This window comes from Sinocyclocheilus grahami, unplaced genomic scaffold (genome assembly GCF_001515645.1).
Source record: "Sinocyclocheilus grahami isolate Dianchi unplaced genomic scaffold, SAMN03320097.WGS_v1.1 scaffold330.1, whole genome shotgun sequence".
In the NCBI taxonomy this organism is placed as follows: Eukaryota; Metazoa; Chordata; class Actinopteri; order Cypriniformes; family Cyprinidae; genus Sinocyclocheilus; species Sinocyclocheilus grahami.
This window is the reverse complement of record NW_015505509.1, coordinates 110,633-134,842: the sequence shown is the minus strand read 5'-3', so window position 1 is coordinate 134,842 and position 24,210 is coordinate 110,633.

The window sequence follows — 24,210 nt, the reverse complement described above, 5'->3', positions numbered from 1 at the left end:
TATTCGCTTATATTCACATTTTACGCAGAACAGTGTTGTGAATGTTAACTGGCATATTAACAACATAAAAAAACGAAATTTGACAAATAATTGTTAGGAAGCTTAAAAAAAGAAAAAAAGTTTTTCTGGGGTCGGGGGCCTACTGTAATGCTGTAGCCCAGGTGTGGCAAAGAGTGAATTTGCATATTCGCTTATATTCACATTTTACGCAGAACAGTGTTGTGAATGTTAACTGGCATATTAACAACATAAAAAAACTAAATTTGACAAATAATTGTTAGGAAGCTTAAAAAAAGAAAAAAAAGGTTTTCTGGGGTCGGGGGCCTACTGTAATGCTGTAGCCCAGGGGCCTTTGGTTATCTTAATGCACCCCTACCTGTAGCACCCCACTGTCTTTCTCCTCCCACTCTGATAAATCAACGCATTGACAGAGATGCATCTTGGCTTGTCATATGCACATTTTCTAATCATTAAAGGCAGTAAGTGATTTTCTCTCCTTGTTCCTGTGAGATCTGGCCCCGTGGCTCATTTTATTATTCTGTTACGTTATTGGCGTGATGTGCTCTCAGAGGTATTACAAGTATACCATTGTATGAGGATATAAACAATACCTCTGTTGCTCACTAGCCAAGCTTGTGTTCCTTCAGTTTGCGATTAGACATCCATGCTCCTGCATCACTGCCTTGTGCAAATACACACCATGGTTGTGCTGTGTTTGAAGAATTACAATAGAATATTTTGATATTTTATACATTTCAGGCCCGACTGTGTGCTGCAGGCCTCTAGAATGCCAGTTGCCATGGTTACTGTTGCCCGTGGAAGTTGGATGATTGTTGCAGCAGCAGCTCACATGACTGGAAAACGTTCTCAGCACATGCACACATATACCTTATCAAATGGATGAGAAGCTTTGGAAGTGTGTCAGCAGTAACTCAGTGACTTAAGTAGATGCAAAGTATCAGTGGTGAACTTGTGCACTCATATTCGTGTATTTTCTTTTACCTTGTGTGGTTTTGTTCATGGTTAGCATCTGGCTTATTTGACTAGCTTCTGCTATGCAACAGATGAATATGCACTGTATCATAACGTGATTAAGAGACAACAAATCATAGGCTACATGTTTTTTCTTGATGAAATTCCTGCTGTGCTGTCTATAATTAATCACATTTATTTTTTGCATTTAGCATTGTTTTTTTCCCCCCTGTTGACAATCAGAACAGACCTGCAACCCATTTTTAACCACTTTACATGTTTTTCCTATTATGTTTTTATTAAAGGTAGAGTGTCCTGACAGAACTCTGTGGTTATAATTCTTCTCAAGCAATACAGAACCATGTGTGTGCAAGGAAGTGTAAATGGCTGCGCTCCTGTGTATGTGTGTGTGAATGTGCATGCATAAATTGCATTTTTATGATCTGGAGAGAACAATTTTAAAACTACACAGAGCTCTGAGCTTGAAGCTTTGAGCGGAGAGAGGGATTTGCGCTGGGTGGTGAAGACGGGCGAGAGTGAGAGAGGGAAAGCTGGAGCCTGCAACAGACACTAAGCTGACAGGCGGTATGGGGGGTGAGGGGGGGTCACTGTTCTAAACACACGCTGTGAGTAGCAGAGAGACCCACATCATCTTAACCATCCTAAACCCCTCCGTCACAGAGAGAGTTTGAGCAACTGTGCGTTAGAGAAATGAAAGCTGAGACTTTGGATCAGCCTGATCCAATAATGATTGCATTTCAACACCAGGGATTTTTTCAATGAAAAAAATGTTTTATTTGTTCTCTTCCACCTTAGTTGTCACTTGGCCTGAGATGCATAATATACTGTAAGTGGCATTCTGAGCATTATACAATATACAGGTTAGCAACATAACAATAATTTTAAAACTCTTTATTCATCGCTGCTCAGTGGTCTGCAATGTTGTAGTCTGCCCCATAAATCTGTGCTGCTCTTATTCCCATCCAACCTTCTCTCCAGGGCAAGATTTGGCCCCAGGGGATGAGATGACAAACCTAGAAAAAGGTGATGTTACATAAATGATCTGAAACAACTGCACTGGGGGCAGATGTGCCATCACATCTCTGGCCCCGCTGTGTGTATCTGTGCAGAAATGGTTTGAGATTAATACACTCTAATCAAATTAATTATGTGATATACTGTGCACTTCCATATTTGGATAATGAGGGCAGTAGTTATTTAAAGGCCCAGAAGTATACAATATTATAGAAGGGAAAAGAAAAGTGGAGAAAGGGATGGAAACAACAGTGCTCTAACCAAAGCCTTGGGCATTTTGTCATGTCTAACAGTTGTATAAAATATTAACATGTCACTGTGAATGGGGGTGGGATTTGCCATTGCACATGCAATAACAAGGTCCAGTGCTTTGAAAGGATGGTTCAACCTAAAATGAAAATACAGGTTTTCAGTGATATGAGAGTGAGTAAATGGTTGTTTATCACAAAAAAGTTTTTTTTTTTTTTGGTCACAGGTTACAGTGAGGCACTTGCAGTCACCTATTTTTGGAGGATTTGAAAGCCAAAATATAAAAGAACTAACAGAATTATTCTGGTAAAACGTGTCTTTGAGCTGTTTAAATTATCTTTCTTCAAAAAGGAATCTGCTGGAACACTGAAAATTATGAACTGGCCCCTCAAAGTCTGGACCTCAACCCCATCGAGCAAATTTGGGGCGAGTTGGAAAATAAACTGGACAGATCTTTTGTACATTCAAAGGAAAGCCTTTGACTTGAGTTGCAGAAGGCATGAGATAACATTACTGTTGAAGTTCTGAGGAAATATATTGGCTATATGCCAGAGAGATTGCTGCTGTAATTGCTTCAAAAGGTAGACATACCAAATATTAAAGGGGTCCTATTATGCTTTTTAACTTTTTAAATTTTAGTCAGTGTGTAGTGTGTATGTTTGGGCATAAAAACGATCTAGAAAGTTACAAATTTCAAAGTCCACTCCAAAGGGAGATATTTCGTTTTTTAAAAATCCCTTTTCAAGAACTACAACGAACGGCTCGTTTGGACTACAGTGTTGGTTTCTGGGCTTTGTGATATCACAAAGCGGCCCATTAGGATATCATTAAAAATAATTCCCGGCTACAGAAATTCGAATGGTTGGGGGGTGGGGAGGGGCGAGGTTGTGGTTAGAACGTTTGGTTGAGTGAGTGCATCAGATGAGACGACGAAGAAGAAGTGCTGCTGCAGAGTTAGTGCATCACAGAAAACGAAGAAGAGCTGCTGTGCTGTAGCTTAAAATTTTCGGCATGTCTAGAACAAAGTACAACGTGGACAGATGCCGAACGGTGTGCCTACACTCATAGAAAATAATGTATTTGAATTTTAAAGATGTGGCGCGACGCTGCGCTTTTCGTCCGGTGCGCGACCGCCTGAAACGCTGTTTTTTTCACCTCTGTGCCCAAACGTCTTTATTTGGGCTTCCGAAAGCGGATGATGTCAGGAAACAGTGGTTGCAATTTATTTTTTAACTCTGTCCCTGAGCATTATAACCCCAATTTGCTATTGTGGGCTGCACATTTTCTGAGGACAGCTTCCACAACATGAGGGAGTACAGTGCCGGATTCGCTAAAAAGCTTTTGTTGGAGCAAGGGGCATGGCAGTACTGAAACACGGTCTAAGCTGTTTGCCAATCACAACGCACTGGGACAGCTAACCAATCACAACACATTTTGTTTTTTGGAAGGCGGACCTTCATCAAAGCCAGAACTAATGGAGTCATTTGTGCCAGGATGGGGAGAAAGGTATTTTGTATAATAATGAATAATGTAAATTATGTGAAAAATAATGTGTTTTTCGAACCACCAAGCATGAGAGCATGTTCTAGTACACCCCCAAAACAAAATCAAGACTTTGTAAAAGAGCATAATAGGACCCCTTTAAAGTTAAAAGTGGATAAAAACAGTATGAATCACTTCATCTGGTATTTGTTATTCTCAGAGCATGTTTCATGAACATTATGAAATTAAATCATGTTTTGGAGGCAAAAAAGGTCAATATTTTCTGTTCTGTCAGGTGTTCTAATAATTTTGGCAACAAACAAAATCAACAAAATCTCCACAACACAATGAAACCTCCACAGCACAACGCATAGGACTAATGTTGTTGTGTTGTTCTAATATCGCTGTGTTGCAACTTGTTTCTGTTGTGTTGTGACTTGACTTCCGTTGTACTTTGTTATGCTAATGTTGTTGTATTGTGGTTTGTTTTTGTTGTGTTGTGCTAATTTTGTTGTATTGTGGCTTCTTTCTGTTGTGTTGTGACTTGACTTCCGTTGTACTTTGCTGCAATCCAGATTTTTGCTTTTTTTATTGAAAAGGAGGGACAAGCGGAAATTATTTTTGTGGTAATCAACATAATGCTATGTCGACTGAGCTTAACTTGTACTGAACCTGGAGCATTCCTTTCAGGTATGGACAGTATTATTGTGTAGATAGTTAGAGGCCAACTGGCTCTGGGCTTTTCCTCAATTTGCTCAGCCAGCAGCCTGCTTTGAAAACCAGCCTGAACAAAACGCATTACCTCATCTGGAATCATGTCAGCTTTGCCTTTAGTTTCTTTTTTGACAACTATCTTTAAAGGCACTGCACCTTACACAGAGGTAAAGTAATAGAAAACCAAACAGTACAGCGTGTCAGATTGAATCTAATACCTTTATGTATTTATAATAATTCGTCCTTTCATACAGTTTGTTACTTTTTGTTTGTTGTTATTCAGTTCTTTTCTCCAGCATACTTGAATTGAAGTGGCTAAGTACATTTTCTTCCTTGGGGTGTGACAGCATGCCGTTAGCAGCAGCATTTTCATCTCTGAACAGCTTAGCTGTGCTCATTTTCTAAACATAATGGCTGGATTTGTAACTAAACAGCATCTTTCAAGACTTAAATTGTTCTCTATTGTAATGGACCAGAACTTCTCTGCTGGCGAGGAAGGAGTAATCAGCTCTCTATTCTGCACAAAAACATGCACCATCACCTCAAGAAGTTCTGCAATTACCGTTATAATTCAAGCAAGTTTAGCACTGCATATACAAGAACCTTTCAATTTCCTTTCAAGCACTGCTGAACTAGACATGTCCAAACAAGAACAGACAGTTGAGGTCATAAGTAATTACAAAAGACTCTAATTGCATATTTAGCCACTCCATTCAGCCGCCTGCAGGTATCTGCTGACCTGCAGGTCAAGTCTAGATTAATTACACTTCATATCACCATTGATCAAGCCTTCCTGCACTCTCTATTTGACCAGGCTGCAGACAATAAGATGCTAACTTTATGATTACTCCAGTGCATTCGACACAATAGCTCATCGGAGTCACTGAATGCATAATAAGCCATCATATAGAGAAACAAGTGAAAAAATGAGCTTTCACCTTCTGAGATTAATATTGATTTTTAAGAAAAAATGCATTTTCAAGATGTGTGGCTTCGGTAAAAAAGTTGCTGTGATCCTCTTGGAGACCCTAAATAAGTGTGCATTGTGATTTTGTTCTTTTTTTACCCTTTAAATGTCAAGGGAAAAACACAAACAAAATTGAACGCAGCTTTCAATTCACATACCCATTAGGTTGCTCAATGAAGCAAGACCTCCTATTTGTTTTTCAATGTTTAGGCCCTCATGTCACATGTTCCATTTGATTTGAGACCAAAACCCGCTGTGGCCGAAGGCTGCACAAGTAATAACAGAATAAAAGAACTTGGTTTGGGACTATATGATGTGTATGCCAGGAAATAACAGTGAGCAATCCTCCGATCCTAGTAGTAGTCACCATTTAGCACCATTTCCCCAAAGATAATCTTCTTGGTGCAACTTGAAATTAATTGTTTGCTCAAGGGTACAATGATTTATTGCCCCATATAAGGCCTTTTTTGTTAGAAACCTCTTGCTAATCAAACTGCATAGTGACATAGAAATTAATTTAATTCAGCAAGAACACATTTGTAAAAGTGACGTTAAATTGTTATTAATATGAATAAATCCAACAGGTGAGCATAAGACACTTTTTTTTCTTCAAAAAAAGATCTTACAGACTCCTACATTTTGAATGCTAGTGTATGTGAATGCAGACTGTATGTGATATATAGAGATGGAAATGCTTTTTCATTTAGATGAGTTGTGTATTTACTGGCACCAAGTTTAAGTGAGGACCTCGACTGGGTGGGAGGGTTTAGGTAAGAGCTCAGGGTGCCAGTGGGAGACATTCGCTGTGTCTGAGCGGAAATACTCGGCGTAACTCTCAGATTGGCACTGAGAGCAATGATCATGACAGCTTTATTAATCACATCAATCATCCTCTGCACCATGGCGACCGCTGGGAACCCTAATCGCCTTTCACAGTGCCACCCATTTCTCTCCTTCAGCTGTCTCACTCCTCCACATTACAGTAGCTGTAAGTGCTGTGAGCGAGTATGTGCTCAGTTCCAGTGGGTAAGGATGGCCAATTGTGCCCAAATAAGATTTTTGGCCTTAGACCATATAGTTTTTTTTTTTTTGCGGTTCTAAGTTCTGTAACTTTCAGTGCACTGAAAGAAATCACCAGAAGGAGGATGTCATGAGGGAGATGGATAATGTATTTATTCTACATAATTAATACAACAGACTTTGGATTTCACTACAATTTTGTCAAATCAAAATGTACATATTTTGACATTTTGAACCTAACACAACATTTCCAAAGCGTTTTATTTTATTTTTAATTTTATTTACTTTATTTTTTTTGGATGTAATTTTGAAGTTACTCAGCCCCTAAAGGCCCAATATACTTCAAGTGAAATTAATCGTCAAATCGGCGTGACATCATTGTGAACAAAATATGGCCAAAATTAATTTTGTGGGTTCAAAACTTTCTGAAAAACTTCAGATTAATATTCGTTCCTTCCTTTAGTCTGTCAAGGTCAGACACAAGTGAAAATACATTGGAGAGCAGCTTTATGAAACTAAAGTTGTAATTATAATAGAAATAGTGATTCTTCAAGAAAGTAAGAAATACTGATGAAAGTAAGTTCGCATGAGGGTGTTTAAATGACAACAGAATTTTCATTTTTTGGTAAGAGTATGCCTTTAAAAGCTCTTTTATCATTTTGTTGTCATATTTGGGAGGTAGAGTGTGCAGCACATATTTACATATTCATCTAAACACCGCTTCCAGCAGCATGTGCGCCGTTGAAATGTACACAAACAGTATACCTTTACTCAGCTATTTCAAACTTCTGTTTAACCCCTACTGAAGAATGAGAAAAACTTTGCAGAGAGTATATCAGGGCCTTCAGTCTTAAACTCTCAGTTGACACACAACTTTTAAAAAGCTCTAAAATTGCATGAAAAATCAGCTATAAAGTATGCTGTGGTGGATTCAGCGCTTTGTTCTGCAGGAACAGCTGAAGTATTGTATAGTGAGTGGAAATGAGACTCTGAATCACAGAACAGATCCATATGTTTGGCTGAACAGTAATTACCTCTCAGCATTATGGACTATTATGATAACGCATCTCAAAGAGGATGATGTTCTTCTGTGCAGTCCCCCCCCCCTAAAAAAATTCCCAGAAGCCCTGCAGATTGGTCAAGTCCTTATCTTACCTTTGCTTGTGCTTATGTGTGTGTGTGTGTGTGTGTGTTTTCAGTGGGACAGCATGGGATGCACTGGAAACATCTGCCTGTCTCAAGGGATGGAGAGAGAAATCTGTCACTTGTATCCGAAGGGACTCTGTTTATTTGTTGGATGGCTTGGGGTGGAATTGAGTATAATTGGGGGGGGATAGCTAGAGAGATTTGAATGAAACTTTTATTTGATTTCTGTCTGAAAAAGCTAACTTCCTCAAACGTTTCCAGGGATTTTATTCAAACATCGCTTGCCTCAGACAAACAGCCTCAGTCTCACAATAACAGCGCCTTGCATCAGCCCTGTGGGTCTGTAACAACATCTGGCTAATCTCAGCCCCATAAACGCATGGATCCAGCAAACACGTGCAAATCGAAGTCGGTCTTGCAAATTTATTGATTGATGGAATGCTGCGGTGCAAACTGCCTCATCTGGTTGTCTGGATCACAGCATATGTAAAGTCTAGACAGTCAGTGCACAGGAGCATAAACGTCTGTGTAGTGATTTAAAACCAGCTGTGGCGAGAGTCCACAGACATGAGGCACTTTTTCCCCTTTTCCTTTCAAATGTTATTTGGCCATATGTTCATTCTCTGTCCGAGCACGCTTCTTCTTCTGGAAACGGTCCATCTCTGATCACGAAATGTTACTCTGAATCCCATCTAAATAAGCACAGTGTCATTTGCTGGAACTTTCTGTCCCATCTATCAATGTCCTCAAATACATGTATCATTTTCAGTTTGCTGAAACCTTGAACATCAGTATTTCACTATACAGGCTTAATATGTCATCACATAGTAGTCGTCTGACTCCTATAACATGTCCTGTTCTTTGTGGGATAGTAATAGTTATCATGTTAGCAGCCAAACTGAGGTCCACCCAGAGAGAAGAAGATTCGCAACATTATGACAGCATTGTATGGAGCGGGGATGTCATGTACTCTTCAAGCTGTTTTTTAATGGGGTGCTCTCTCCTCATTTGTTGGAGATAGGAAGGATTCTAATAACGGCCTTATCTCTTTGTGGCGGCAATTTGTCTTCGTCCCTTTTCCTGCGGGCTCTTGGCCGCTATCTGGCGACAAGCTTTGTCCAATTTGACACAGGCAACTGACAGTAGCTAATGAAGGTTAGGAGGCCAGTCTCTCCTTCTCTTCTAGCTAATTCACACAAGACCACAGTTTCCCACCAGTCGCTCCTAATGAAGGAGCAAATTCTTCCTCTCATTCTTATTTCCCCCTTAATTCCGCCAGCAAGCTACTAAAATTTAGCATCTAAACTGAAAGTAATTGGAGCTGACACAACTTTCTGCATATTGACTGGCTTTACTTAAGTCACTTGTTTTATTTACTTAAAACAAAGAATCAAAATGTTTAAAAAGTGCTGTGTCTTTAGCACAAGATACATTCCAGACAAGAATGACAATTCTGTCATTATTTACTCACCATCATGTTGTTTCAAATTTTCTGTAGAACACAAATGTAGACATTTTTGAAGAAAGGTGATTTTTTTTCACACAGTGACAGTTATTCATTGACATAAACAAGCACATATGACATAGCACTAAATGTAACTAACGGCACCATGAAAAATGCAGTATTAAAGTGTCTTATGAGCAGTCCATACTGCTCGTGTGAAATATTCATAGTCTTCTAAAGCCATGCATATAAAATGTAAGTTAATGTAAGTCAGAAGTGTCCAACCCTGCTCCTGGAGAGCTACCATCCTGCAAATTTCAGCTCTAACCCCAATCAAACACACCTGAACCAACTAATCAAGGTGTTCAGGGTTGCTTGATAATTACAGACAGGTGTGCTGGAGCAGGGTTGGAACTAAAGTCTGCAGGACGATAGCTCTCCAGGAGCAGGGTTGGACACCCCTGATGTAAGTTATAAAATGTAACTTAGAACATTCTTAAACACGATATCTAGTTCAAAAAGACTTCATAAGAATCTTTTAAAAAATCAGCTGTGTGTTCTACAAAAAAAATATTTTAATGTTTATTTAAACATTTGCACAACTGATGATAATAAGAAATTCTTAAGCACTAAATCAGCATATTAGAATGATTTCTGAAGGATCTTATGAGACTTAAACCACAATAATGGCTGCTGAAAATTCAGCTTTGCATCACGGGAATAAAATATATTAGGATGGAAAACAGTGATTTAAAATTGTAATAATATTAACAGTAGTACAGTTTTTACTGTATTTTAATCAAATAAATGCAGTCTTTGACATTTAAAAACATTTTAAAAAATCCAGACCTCAAAAGTTTGAACAGTAGTGTAGGTTAGGATAAGCTATAAAAATATACACACATGAATGTACATGCAAGGCCGGCGTAGCAATGGAAAGGTTTCTAAATAATATGTAGTCATAGTCAATCGTTACGTGCCTACCTCATGGTCCTAACCTTTATAGCAAGACTTCTGGCATTTTGCTCATTTCACTTGAGAGCTGGAGGTCAAACCATTAGCTTTTTGGTTACAGCCATGTATTTTCATTCGTAATGTTTATGCTGCCCCTTTGTAGAGCAATAGTGGTGGTTAGAGGCGGGTGGCTCAGTGAGCAGGAACATCAGGCCGAATCCTCAAGGGCCACATCTTTTGTGCTTTGAGCAAAACACTTAACCTCAGGCTATGAACCTTCCCTTCAACATTTTATCACAAGAATTAAGTAAGGACTAGACATCTTGAGATACCAGTGTATGTTTACTGTAAATAAACACAAGCAATCATTTTATCTAATCTGATTAGGCTATATGCATTTTCTTAAACTATGCATTAGTGTTTCTATGTCTGTCAGCTCCTGTGTTTAAAACTCTTGACTCGCTCTTTTAAAATTCAATAGCCTATATCAAAGCATACACACTCTATTTCCATATATTCATAACTGATGAAGTTTATTTTAGATTTGCTGCAAGGGAGTTATTCAGATTGCTTTGCCATCTCATTAAAGGCTCTCCTTCACAGCGAGTTTATAACCACTTTTGCTGGGCTAATGTGATCTGATTGCTAATAATTAATTCTTCACGGTGAAGATGTAGCATAGCCTTCCAGTTCCATTAATTGTTGTAATACAGATGATAATGTTGATTAAAAATGCTAATTAGGCTTTGTTGCAGTAATGACATGTCAAGAGCGCTGCAGAACAGGCTGTTATGTCTACAGGATGTTTTCCATTTACATTTAACGTTTCGGTCAAAATTGGATTTCCTATTAACATTTGTTTGACCTTTTCCATCCCTGGTGGATGACGGAGCTTTTTGACAGGAGAAGAAGCCAGAAGGTCTATAGGGTATGACTGCAGATGTATCTCCAAGTATCATTTTATTTCAAAAAAATTTTTTTTAGACGAGAACAAAGTGAGCCAAGCTCTTAGGGGAAAATTCAATGGCTTTGCTGCCCCTGAGATTTGATTACTTTTTCAAAGCAGTTTCCATTTCCCAAGAGGTCCTCCCAGGAAAGAATTATAAAAAAAAAAATACAAAACCTTTTTCAAATGCCAGAAAGCTGTTTAATGACAGAATCCAGTGATTTTAAGATCAGTTTTTTTTAAGCTTCACACTTAAATTGTAGAACGAAATATGCATGGATCGATATACAGTATATGCTTCAATGCGATGCAGCGAAATTATGTTTACTACTTCGCTGAAGAAAGAGTGAATTTTAGTCTTTTCATAAACACTCCTGCGTGAGACATCAAAGACTGACAGAATATGAACCCTTCGCTGTGGAAAGAGGAAAAATATATTAGCTAAACAAATCAATAGTGCATTAAGCCCCCGAGGAAGCTCCCTGAGGAAGAGCGATGCTGAGACCGAGCCAGTCTGAAGCTATGGGCAGCACCAGCCTCCCCTCGCCCTCTCAATCAGATGAAGTCTGGAGGTGATCCATTACAGACTGATGGGAAACGTTATTACCACAGAGACGAGGAAGATAGGCTACGCTCAGCTGCTGTATGAGTCTCCACACTGACAGGCTTCTGTGCTCACATACAGAGCGAACTGATCTCAAATCCACTGAGCCCAGACACTACACAACACTGTTTGTCAGCACTATGTTGTTCGCAGGATGTGTACTTTGAGATGACTGTTAAAGGAATGCTTCAAATATAAATTTCTGTCATTGTTTCCTCATCATCATGTTTCAGACCTGTATGCTGTTATACTTTTGTGGAACACAGATGTTGACATTTTTGAAGAATCTCTGGTGAATTTTTCCACATGATTACAGTGTACTTTGAGATGCCAGTGTTTCCCCCCTCACTTAGTAGTAATTGAAATACAGGAGTCTCTTTAATTAGTGTTTGACTAATGAGATTTTTTCATTTCATTGAGCACACAAGAAGCAGGCCTACTGTAAATGAACAATAACAAATGAAAGTCATTTTTTCGGAAATGTCTTACACAGACTTTTGATGTTAAAATACTTTATTCTATTGCTTAACATGCAGAAACAAACACATTTTGATAGATTTATTTGTTGATTCCCCTGAAGATTTATTTGTTGATTCTTTCTGCAAAAAAATTCACATAGGAAATAGTGTAAAACTGTAAAAAAGGATAATAATAAATATATCTTATAGTTATAATAATAATAGTATAAATATATACATTTAATATCAAATGTGTGCGTATGTTTGTATTTTATGATCAGTAAAGCTAGTGTAAATAGTATTTATTATTTAAAATGAAAAACATTGATTTACTGCTTGTACTCAGTGCTTAACAGCAGTAACTATACATTTTTGTCAAATATGTTATTGTATTCTGCTCAGTTCCTTCAAATGACAGTTTATAGCAAAGCATTTTAAAAGCACTGTCACAATTAAAATTGTATTCACATTTTCTTAATGTGAATACAGTAAAAAATTCTGTAAAAAGAATACAGTAAAAAAAGACCAGACATGAAGACATAAAGCAAAAATGAAGCATGAAGCAAAAAATGTGAAAGGTAACATACAAATGTACTTATTTTAATCAGTGTTTGGACTACTTGACCTTACAAAAATAAATAAATAAATAAAATAAAAATTTTAGCTTGGAGGACAGATTTTTTCATTCAAATAAAGTAATTTTTTTTATAGTACTAAAAGTCTCTCTCTCTATCTTTCGACCTTTGACCTCTGTTGTCGTTATAACTTAATCTATAAATCAACCAAAATGACAGCTTTTAACAATACAGTAATAAAAATACTTTAATATTACTGAATCAAATTGATGTTTCACCAACAAAAGATGTCTTCTAAATGTAACTATTTTTCTGTAACTGTAAGAAAGCTAGAGCAAGTCCACCGCCATCTCCTTGACATCCCATCTGAGGAGATTTCATCCCATTTACCGTGCACTCACGACTCTCAGATTTAGAACAACGAATAGTAATCATTAGTTAATTAGCGCAGAGTTAAATAATGTCAATGATGCAAGGAAATAGAGGTGTGTGAATGACCCTGCTGCTGGACTCTCTGAAGTAATCTCTCTTGAAATCAAGAAAAAGGGCTTTAGACGGAGAGAAAATCAATCCAATGAGCTTCACTTTTCATTGGTTTAAGGTTTAACTTTATAAACTGCTTCGGCCAGGGAGTTTGATGGATTTTATCTTTTACTTCTTAGTAGAAATGCATGACTGTGGCATATTTTAAATTTAATATTTAATTTTATAGTATATTAAGAAATTTATAAATTAAATGAGTAAATAATATAAGGGTGAATAATTATACTGAATAGGAATCCAGAAAAGATGAAAAAAAAGTTCTGCAGTGGTAGATCATTAGTGCACTTTATGTATGTGTAATCTAAAGCCGCTGTGGACTGTACAGTGGAAACACCTCCTCTACATTTTCATTATGATCTAATTTGTCCTCGGTTTTCCAGGCTCTCTCTGGAAAACACTTTCTCTAGTATAAAAGGGACAATTAATTTTGGGTTGCTGCTTTGGGGCATAATAATATTAAATCCATCTCTCATAGATTATTCCAGTAATAGGTTTTGGAGAGAAAAGGGGAAAATGATTATTCCAAGTACAATCACAGCTTCATAAGTCATTTTCTTGACCTTTTAATGTAACTGATACTTTATTGTATGATGCTGTTATGTACTGTAAACAGGGGGATTGGGGCTAGGTGCTATTCTTTTTAATTTATGTCTTTTTATTGCATTTATTTGGAATATATTCATATTATTATTTAGCGTGAAGTCAAAAAGAAATGTTCTACCGATATTAGCAAAAATACAGTTAATTTAACATATTAATATTTTGTGACAACATACCCCCAAAGCATTTTAGGGTTGTCACAATTAAAATTGTATTAACATTTAAACAATTATAAAAGTAAAAAAGACCATGAAACATGAAGCAAAAATGTGAAAGGTAATGTACAAATGTGCATATTAAATCAGTGTTTTGGACTACTTGACCTTATAAAACAGTATTTTTATTTAAAGGAGTCATATGATGCGATTTCAAGTTTTCGCATGGTGTGTGTGTGTGTGTGTGTGTGTGTGTGTGCGCGCGTGCGTGTGCGCGTGTGTATGTGTGAGAGAGAGAGAGCAAGAGAGAGAGCGTCACATCAAAGTGGAGTCAGCTGTCTTAACCGTGGCTTGTGTACTGCAAACACATACCAGCTTCATCACTGTGTCTGTCACGCGACTCTGTTCCCCTTTCGGGCTCTGTCTTTACAATTATTTTGAAAGATGAAGCTCGCGATTATGGTAAGGGGCGTTACATTTCCGACGAGTGCTTGCGGTGTTCGGCCAATCACAATGCACCGGGTCAGCTGGCCAATCAGAGCAGACTGCGCTTGTCGGAAGGAGGGACTTTGTAGAAAATTAAGCATTTGAGAGAGGCGGGGCATAGAGAACCTACAATAATGTACAGTATTTGAAAAATAACGTGTTTTTTGAACATTAAAGCATGTCAACATATTATGTTACACCAAATACACGAAATAATGATCTTTAAAAAAAGCATCATATGACCCCTTTAAGTCAATTTTATAGTACTAAAAGGCTTTTTTTCCAAAACTTCCATATGTGACAACTTGCCCCAAATTCCATATACAGTTATATAACCTATATATCAAATTTTTTCTGTGGCTTTGATCTCTGCTGTTATTATAACTTAATCTATAAATCACCCTGCATGCAATCTCAAAAGTAGCAAATTACATGGTTTTCTGTAAGGTCAAGTATGTTTTGACAATTTCATTATGTGAGCACTGAGAAGGCTTTATTTCCTTTCATTTAATGAAACATTATGTGATCTTAATATGATGTTCTCAGCATTCCTCTGTGTCGTATTCAGAAGGACAAAAGCAGCACAACCTTATTGCATTCAGATCTCCAGTGCTGATGGTTTGCTAAGCTGCAGAATCCCTCCTGATGTAATTACATTCATGTGAGAAGAACAGCATGCACAGTATTCCATTAGCCTGCGAGAGGCAGGGGAAACCTACTCGACCTTTCATGAAATATTTACCTGTATGATTTACATTCAGAACAGGCTGGATGTACCTGTGTGAGAGACAAACCGAACGCCTCTAAAACACCCCTCAAGTCTGTGTAATCTTTTTTACTCTTTCATAAATATTATATAAAGACAAAGTGTAAAGCCACACTTAGCTGCCTGCCTCACCAAACACATATACACACGCTGACTACAAATCACAGGCAAGCAATAAATATAGTGATATATATACATCTGTATTTGAGCATGAGTTCAAGTTATTGTGAATAAACAACTCTCCCGTTGAGACTTAGTGGTTGGCACACATGCTCTTAAACATTGAGCTTTGGCTCTCATATGCATAATGCATGTTTGAGGCATTTTTCCGATTCTCTTTCTGGCTGTAATTTCCTGTTAAGCAATAGAGTAATCATAAGTGTTTTTTTGTTTTTTTTCAGGCGCTGCCTTTCTTTTGGACTGAAAAAAAAAGTGCTGTGATAGTGCTATTTATGACGGACCAAAGACAATACAGATGATTACCATTTTTATATAAGTTTGTATTTAAGTGGCATTCCAGTGTACTTAAAATATTGTTTTAAGTATTGTGATGGTACATTATCAAAATACCTTGGTAATTCTGTGATAATATGAGAATTTGACTCTATATTCATATTTTTTAATTAGTGTAGTGTCTGCGTAGGATCATGCATGTGCGTTGGACTGTTTATGGCTTAAAAGACCCTTTTAGCCTTTTGACATTTGCATATAAATTACAGTTCTGGTCAGAGATGTTACGTTGTATAGGGGTTTTAAATTGCCAGATGGTTCTTCACCGACAAGAAGATTCGAACCAGCCCCCACTATCATCCTTCTCAATCTGACTTCAAACACTGTTTAAAGAGCTGTAAATTATCTCGATGGGCCATCCAGGCCAAGCAAACTAACGCACACACACACACAAACTAACACACACACACACATAAACACATTTCTTTATTTTAGACTATAATTAATCAGTTATAATCTGATTAATTATATGAACCCTCGCTACATTTTGAATTACTGCTAGCACTGTACAAAGAAGGACAGTTTATTGCTCCGTGGGCAGAAAATAAATATTCCTTGAATTGATAAATGATTATATTGTCTGCTCGGTGGACGGACAGATCAAATAATTGTAATATTGATTCTGCTACAGTTAATTCGAAGATATAATCTAAATATTTATTATGAATCATAACCAGTTATAATTCGTCATAAATATTCCCCTTTTTAGAGCTAATAAATAATAATAAACGTTACATTAGTAATGTGAGAATTTGACTGCATAATCATAATTTTATTATTATATACACTGCCTTTCAAAAGTGTTGGGTTGGTACATTTTTTAAAAATGTTTCTGAATGAAAATAGGCAGCAATTATTATATTTCAAAAACACAGAAAAATTATAATATTTGTGAAATTTTAATATTTCCAATAACTGTATTTTATTTTAATATATTTTTACAATCTAAATAATTCTTGTAAGGGCAAAGCCATTACTCCAGTCTTCAGTGTCACATGATCCTTCAGAAATTATTTTAATATGCCGATTTGGTGCTCAGGAAACATGTTAAAAACAGTTGTGGTTTTTTGGAAACTATAATACATTTTTACAGGATTCTTTGAATAACAGAAAGTTTAAAAAGGCATTTATTTTTATTTATTTATTTTTGTAACAAAGATTTTTTTTTAATGAAATGAATATTAAAATTAATACTAGTATTAATTAAAGTATTCATATTAAGTATTCATTTCATTTTTAAAAAATCTTTCTGATGCCAAACTTTTGAACAGTGGTGTAAATAAATAAAAATATACATATTGTCATTAATTCGTCCTCATATTCTTCTTGTATTCAGTTTTAGTAGTTACTCAGGTTTGCCACCTCCCAATGATTCATCTTGAGTTTATGTGCCGGTGCAGGGAAAGGAAATATCAAACTTATTTTAGAATTAGAGATCTTGTTATTCAGAACACAGTATTTTTGCTCATGTTTTAAATCTCTGTTCTCATTTTTCCCTCCTGAATCTTAATGCGTTTCTGGGGAAGTGGAAACCTGGCATGATCAAAAGGATGTTAATGTGTATTTCTGCCTGTTACCAATTTTTGCTTACCACTGTATGCGATTAACTTGCCTCTTGCTTAATGGGGATGGTGGAGTACATAATTATGCCATCAGGCTCCAATCAGAGGCCTTTGCTAATGACGAGCTGCCTGAATGAAGACTGGGTCTCTTTGGAGATCAACACCTGTGCAGGTACCTCTCTCCGTAATTGAAGGGAATTAAAGCAATGTGGAGCGTTTTAATGAGCAAACTGTCCATCTCTCCCTGTTCTCCCACCCCTCTGGAGTGCACAGAGACGCAGACTTTCATCCCAAATCAATACACCTGCCAAGTCTTGCGTAAATAATCGAGCATCTGTTTGTAGCACTAATATTCTGCCCATGCTCAGCGCTTGTATTACAGCTGATTGAACATTATCAAATTTTGCTCCTTTGAATCATTTAAAATATTTTTTCAAGTTTCTACTAATAATATTCTTGTGTCTGCTGGGATCTGTCTCTGTACAGTGTATTTGGGGGAGTGACCATTGGTTCTTGCTCATGAATATTTAATTAAGGAAGGAATAGATGCTTAAAGGGGATGTCAATTGCTGTTGTTGAAAATTATTAGAGGTTATAGGTATACTTACAGTTTTGTTTTGAGTTTATGGGATTTTTGGAGTCACTGTCATACTACTGTGTGATAAAACGTATTCACACTGAGATATTGTCTCTGTTGTTAAGCAAAAGTGCTGGAGCACATTTATTAGCTTGCCATTTACTCGGAGGAGGATGCTCAACAAAGATTATTTTTGCATCTAATCAGTCTTCTATATCTACACCCTGTAAAGAAGTGCAAGAACATTAAATATGAAAAATCAGATTCCAGGTTTACTCGGAAATTCATTTGTTGCCTCATTTCACCTACCAGTGAATATGATTAGATGTGGTTGAATTTTATCGCTTTGCTTAAGCTGATTTGACTAAAAATAATTAATATGTTATGCAATAACTATAATATATGTGAAATGTAGATGTGAACCATAGTGGAAATACTTATTAGATATTTTTATGTGAAGCAGAGGGATCATTTCAGTTTTGTAAGAATTGCAGTAATTATACTGCAGTGATAAATTAGTTTAGTGTGGTTCAGTACTGAATCAAATCTGTGTTTTTGCAAATGGCAGATGTTGCATCAAAAAAATGCTATACTTTTTATATAGTGAATATAGTGTTTATGTGCAAATATTGCTGTAATTCTTGGCTTGGATGTTTGCCTATGTCTTTGTTTACTGCTTTGCTATATCAGTTTGCTAAACACCAAGAGCTTTCTCCATCAATACTCCAAGCGGCCAAGTTTCAATGCTCACAGACCGTAAAGCACTGACCCCTATCAAACATGCACATACAATGAGCACAGGACTCTATATTTCATTACTGCTTCTGCGTCTGTGTATTACTCCACACTTTTATTGCTTGTTGTTTTGTTGGCATCTGACCCAGTGTTTTCACCAGCCACCGAGTGGGTTAAAGAGGTTACGATGTTCACTACACAGAGCTATGATTCATTTTGTTGTGTCTGAAGCTTGTATATTGTTTCATTGGTGCTTCTGTGGTTTGTTTCTAATGTCATGCTGTGGACTATTCAGTGGTTTCAGAACCAACTTCATATCACCGCAAACGCCCTTTAAAACAGTTTTAATTTGCGAGGACATTTCAGACAAGTCAATTAGCTGACCGGATTTCATGGGTCTCGTTGAATGCTTATTAGGATAATAACACAATGATTATCACCATTAGTCCTGGCTTAATTAAGAAGCTGCCCTAATTAAAAAGGTGTTCATGGAAAAATGCTCTTTATATTGGCTGTCCATTCAGTTTGAGTTGCTTTTTGTTTATTATATTATTTATTACTATATTAGCCACTATTTTTTTTTCGTTGGAAGTGCTAATCAGACTTTCAATCTCATTACCTAAATGTGTGGACCAAATCAAGGTAGAAAGAGCAATGTCTTCCCCAGACTTCTCAGAGCTAATCAATATCTGACAGCTCAGGATAGTCTGCGAAATGATCTATGTAGAGTAAAGCACAAAATCTCAGATAACGCTCAGTCCCACATAAATCAAGCCTAGTGTCAATATTTTTAATTCGGAGAGGGTTTTAACTCTGTTGACATTATTTGACTCTCATCTTTCTTCCCAAGTCTTTAATCAGACAATTGCTTTCAACTTTTCTAGCAAACTCCATACTTGTTTTAAAATTACTATTTTATATAACACACTTGCTCGCGTCATATAGGTAACCGAGCAGAAGATGGAGTGATTGCAATGGTGGAGGTCAGAGGTCATCTTGTACTGACATTATGAGTTGTAATATGAGAAAATAGCTCGCAGGGTGATAGGGGAAGAGGAAGACTAGGGGACAGAAATGGAAAATGAGAAATAGACATCATTATCGAATCCTTAGACAGCCAGGCTGGGCAGAGCACTATATGACTCATCCCTCACTCTCGAAATAAAATGGGCACAGCTCAAAACATACACAAACACTCATACACAATGCCCATCTTGAGAGGTGACATACAGTACATGGTATTCATGCCACAAACAGGTATAAAAAAAACTTGAATATCTGACTTTTTGAATGTCTATTCCTAGTTATGGACTGTAGAAAACAAATACAAAACTAGAAAAAATTAAATCCTTAAAAACATTGTCTTCTACTGTTCAAATGTTTGAGGTTCGTAAAAATGTTCATCAAGGTTGCATTTATTTGATCATGATTACAGTATAAATCAGTACTATTGTGAAATATTATTACAATTTAAAATAACTTTAATATATATTTATGTGTTCCTGTGATGTAAATGCTTAATTTTCAGTCTTCAGTGTCAAATGATCCTTCAGAAATCATTCTAATATGCTGGTTTAAAACCTTTTTTATTACTATCATCTTGAAAACAGTTGTGCTGCTTAATATTTTTGTGGAAACCATGACATTTATTTCAGGATTCTTTGACAAACAGGAAGTTCAACTAAACAGCATATCTCTGATATAGAAATGCAAGTGTCTTTGCATCTTTTTTTCTTTCAAAAAAAGAATCAAACTGACCCCAAACTTTTACATGGTAATGTCTACAGAAATATTGCATTTAACCAGAGTTACACCCCTACTGTTTTCCAGCCATACCCTGTGATTTAATGCTTCAGTTTAAGGTTTAATTTAATCCAGAGTACAGTGTTTTTTATAGCAATACCTTTTCCAGCAGCAACCCAAGTAGGAGGTGCTTTGATCAGTCCTGCTTAATTTCAGTAACCAGTGGGATTGGAAGTCTGCTGGATATCTTGGAACGTAATTGTCTATTGCTCAGCTAAAGCTTGTATTTGTAAATTGTTTGATATTCTGGCTAAAACAAACCTGAGGGAGCAGCTCATTATCCATAATTCCACTGAGGAGGATTTTGCTAAAAGGCCTCAAGTTCAAGCAGAATAAAATGGTGGTTCAGTTATCATGGTCTTCAGTATGTAGGACAAGAGTCCCGAGAGTATTTCCATGCTGACACATACGCTGAGCTAAGGGGTTCGTGTTTGGCATGGGGTTTTGCAGAGCTGCTGACCCACGGCAGACACCCCTGGAACAAACAGCAGTGGTTCCCAGATGCAGCGCCCCAGGCAGCTGATGGGACCAGCCCCCTGCTCATCTCTCCCAGCCAAAACCAGGGGAACATGATCCATCATGCTTATGTGATTATCATAACAAATACTCTCATTCTCTCTACTCTCTCCAGAAGTGTCTCTCACTCTCCTTCACACTTCATTGACTCTTCACAGCAAGCTGGAGCTTAGAATTTAAAGAAAATAAAAGAGCGGGACACAAAGAGCCTTGACAGGCAAAGTGGCTCTCCAGAGGGTTAAATATAAGATATTAGTAGTTTTGGTTGCTGTCGAAAACGAATCGTTCAGGAAAATACGAAAAGAGTTTCTGCAGCTATTGTGACTCACATATGGGATTTGGATCTGAATTTACACAAACCCAACTGTAGGGTAAATGTGATGTCATCACACCTGACAAACTTGATGTGACAAATAGTGACAAGTTGTTCCTCAGTCAGATGTAATGTGTTTGGTTGATTAGACTGTCATTGCTGTGGGGTTAGCTTGAGCTCACGTCAGCATGTCAGCCATGTTGGTAGAATTAAAGATGATTGTGATGATTTGGTGGCTTGGAAAAGTGCTTCATCTTCGAAATAATTTTTATTAGTTTAGACTATATTGCAGTTTGTGTGAGACCAAAAAAGAACAAACATTTTGGTCGTTATTTACTGATGAGCTTCCCCTTCATTGAGTTGACTTGAGAACTGAGTCAGTCTGTTTAGTGAACAAATTATTTGAATGAATCAAACGATTCACTGACAAGATGCAATTCAAACGAATGATTGCTTGTTGCTTCTTCTCATTGCATTCTCAGTGCATATTGCCACTTCTCCAATGCTCTAAGGTGGATGTTAAGATTTTTAGTTAATAAACTGGGCCTGTTATTCACACAAAGCTGTTTTATAACAATAATAATACTTTTAATTGTGCTTTTTTCGTCGTTTCTTGATAGCCTCAGTCCTCATTCACAAAGAGTGGCAATAATCTTTAAAATCCACCATTTATGTTCCATGAAAGAAATAATGTCAGGTTTAGAAAGACATAAGTGTGAGTAAATGATGATTTTTATTTTATTTTATTTCTTGAGTGAACTTTTCCTTTAAACTCCATTTACAGGTTTGCCAGTTTTTGTCAAATAATAATAAAAACAATGGAGGCTTGTCAGGGGTTTGTAGAGATTTTCTAAACCAGCTGGCTCAGGCTTTTAATGTGCTCACTGTTGGAGCCTCTCTCCGCTGGTAGTGTTATTATTTTTCCTGCCGATTTAAGGAGATGGAGTAGTCTTGTCTTGGACCATTACACTTTTATACCATGCTGTGATGCAGCTCTGGAGGATACTTTGGTGGTAAAGAACAGGCAAGAATACCATACGTGACATCTGGCTTCAAAAAGATCCAAGACTGTGGTAAATTACATGAAATTGCTTATTTTATTATTTATTTTTTCTCAACAGTAAACAGTCTTTCTATCTTAGCAGACTGGATCAAATGCTATGTAGTTCTACCTATACTCTGAGCTCTACTGCACAGTGAGTTCCTGCTCTACTCCACTGGCCTCATTGCTTCCCTTGACACTGACTCACTTGCTCACATTCTCATACACCCTATCAATCGGAGAAAAAATTTATTAGATTTAGATCTATTCCAAAACCTAGACAGCTGCCTTGTTAAGAGCTATTTATACCTGATGTAAAGGCAATTCAGTGATTATAAGTCATAAGAGAAGTTGATTTAAATGTTACAGCATCTAAATACATATACACAAATTACAAATGTTGGGTGTAATAATCTATTTTAATTACATTTTACTTATTAGGTATTTTTATTTTTATGAAATGAACATTCTCTAACCTTGTCTGCCACCTTTGTGTTACACTGAACTTGTCACAAAGCATTTTGCTGTTGCCTTTTTTTGTGAAGAATATATGCTGCTTTATTTGACTAAAATGTGTTATTTTATAAAGTAGCGTAACTACCTTTTGGAAAGGCTTCGCATCAGTCTACAATGCCTTAACATTCTGCCTCCATAGGCAGCTCAATTGGTTTTGGAACAGAGCAATTGTGCCTATCAGTGCAGAAGAGATAAAAAGAGATAATCGAGTTCCTCAGATGATGAAAAAGAAATCTGTGCTGGGGAACATTTCTGTGTAGAGTGTATAGGTGATATAAAATTAGGTATCTTTAATTTTCTTACTTTTGTAATGGTAACACTGCTTAAATCATCTTAATGCAGATCATCAGTATTCATTCTAGCAAAACAAACTATCTAGTGAAAGAGCTGAATTGCAGGCAGGAAACTCATTGCCATGCACAGTGTAACATCAAGCTAGATGAAGCTACATTTAGGTGGACAGAGTGAAGACATTCCACCTCCCAACCTTGCATTTATATTTGGTTGTTTTCTGTGGGTTGGACTGTAAATATGGAGCTCTAGGATCTGCATGTCTATGATATGATGTGTAAACATCACATTTTTTCAGGACGGATGAATAGAGATGTTTTCATTCAACAAATGACAGAAAACAAATCTATGACGGTCTGCCAAATGTTTCTCTTGAATCTTTATTTTTATGTTTTCTCTTGCATATTTTTTCCATGTAGCACATCAAGATGAATCTGATTTCGATTCCAGAGAGCAGCCTAAATCAATTTCCCATGATTCATCGAAAGAGACTATTGGTGCCCCACTCTGAGGGTGTGCGTCATTGGTGGCAGCGTATGGACAGGGTCTTGGTGAATCACTGTTCTCTAATGTCTCACTTGCTACATGTCTGGGATGTCAATTTGTCAGTGCTGACAAGCTGTGGCAGCCTCATCAATCTAGCCTTTATCCTGACCAGTTTTATAGAAGTCTCACCCCTTGATTTCTGACCAGCACCTTCGCTAGCACTGGTTAAACCTAACGAGTTAAGGTAATTTGCTAAGTTTTATTAATCAGACTTTTTTGTTTCTGTTTTAACATGCTGCTTGTCAGTCTTGTGTTCCTGTGCCTTGTGTTTCCCTCCCTCTTATGGCCTTATTTGGTCCTTCCTGTTCCTGTCTGTATGTTCATTTAGTCCAAGTGTTCCCCATTTAGTTCGTATTGTTCCCAGGTGTGTCCCATTTGTTTCTGTGTATTTAAAGTGTTCCCAGTTCCCAGTTCTCTGTCTGCTGTTATGCCGAGTTCACACTGCACGATTTTCAAACTCGTCGGATCGCCGGTGTATCTGGGGTAGCATTCAGTTGCTGCTGTGTTCACATTGCACGACAGGGGGTTTCACACCGCATGACTTCACAATAGGAAGAATCGCCGACAGCTCTGTCTGGTTTGCAAACTACGTTTCACAACAAAACACACGCGATCAGTGATAAGGAAATAACGCGAGAACCCGCATGCGTCAGACCGGAGTTCTCCAGCAAGACTGAAATTAT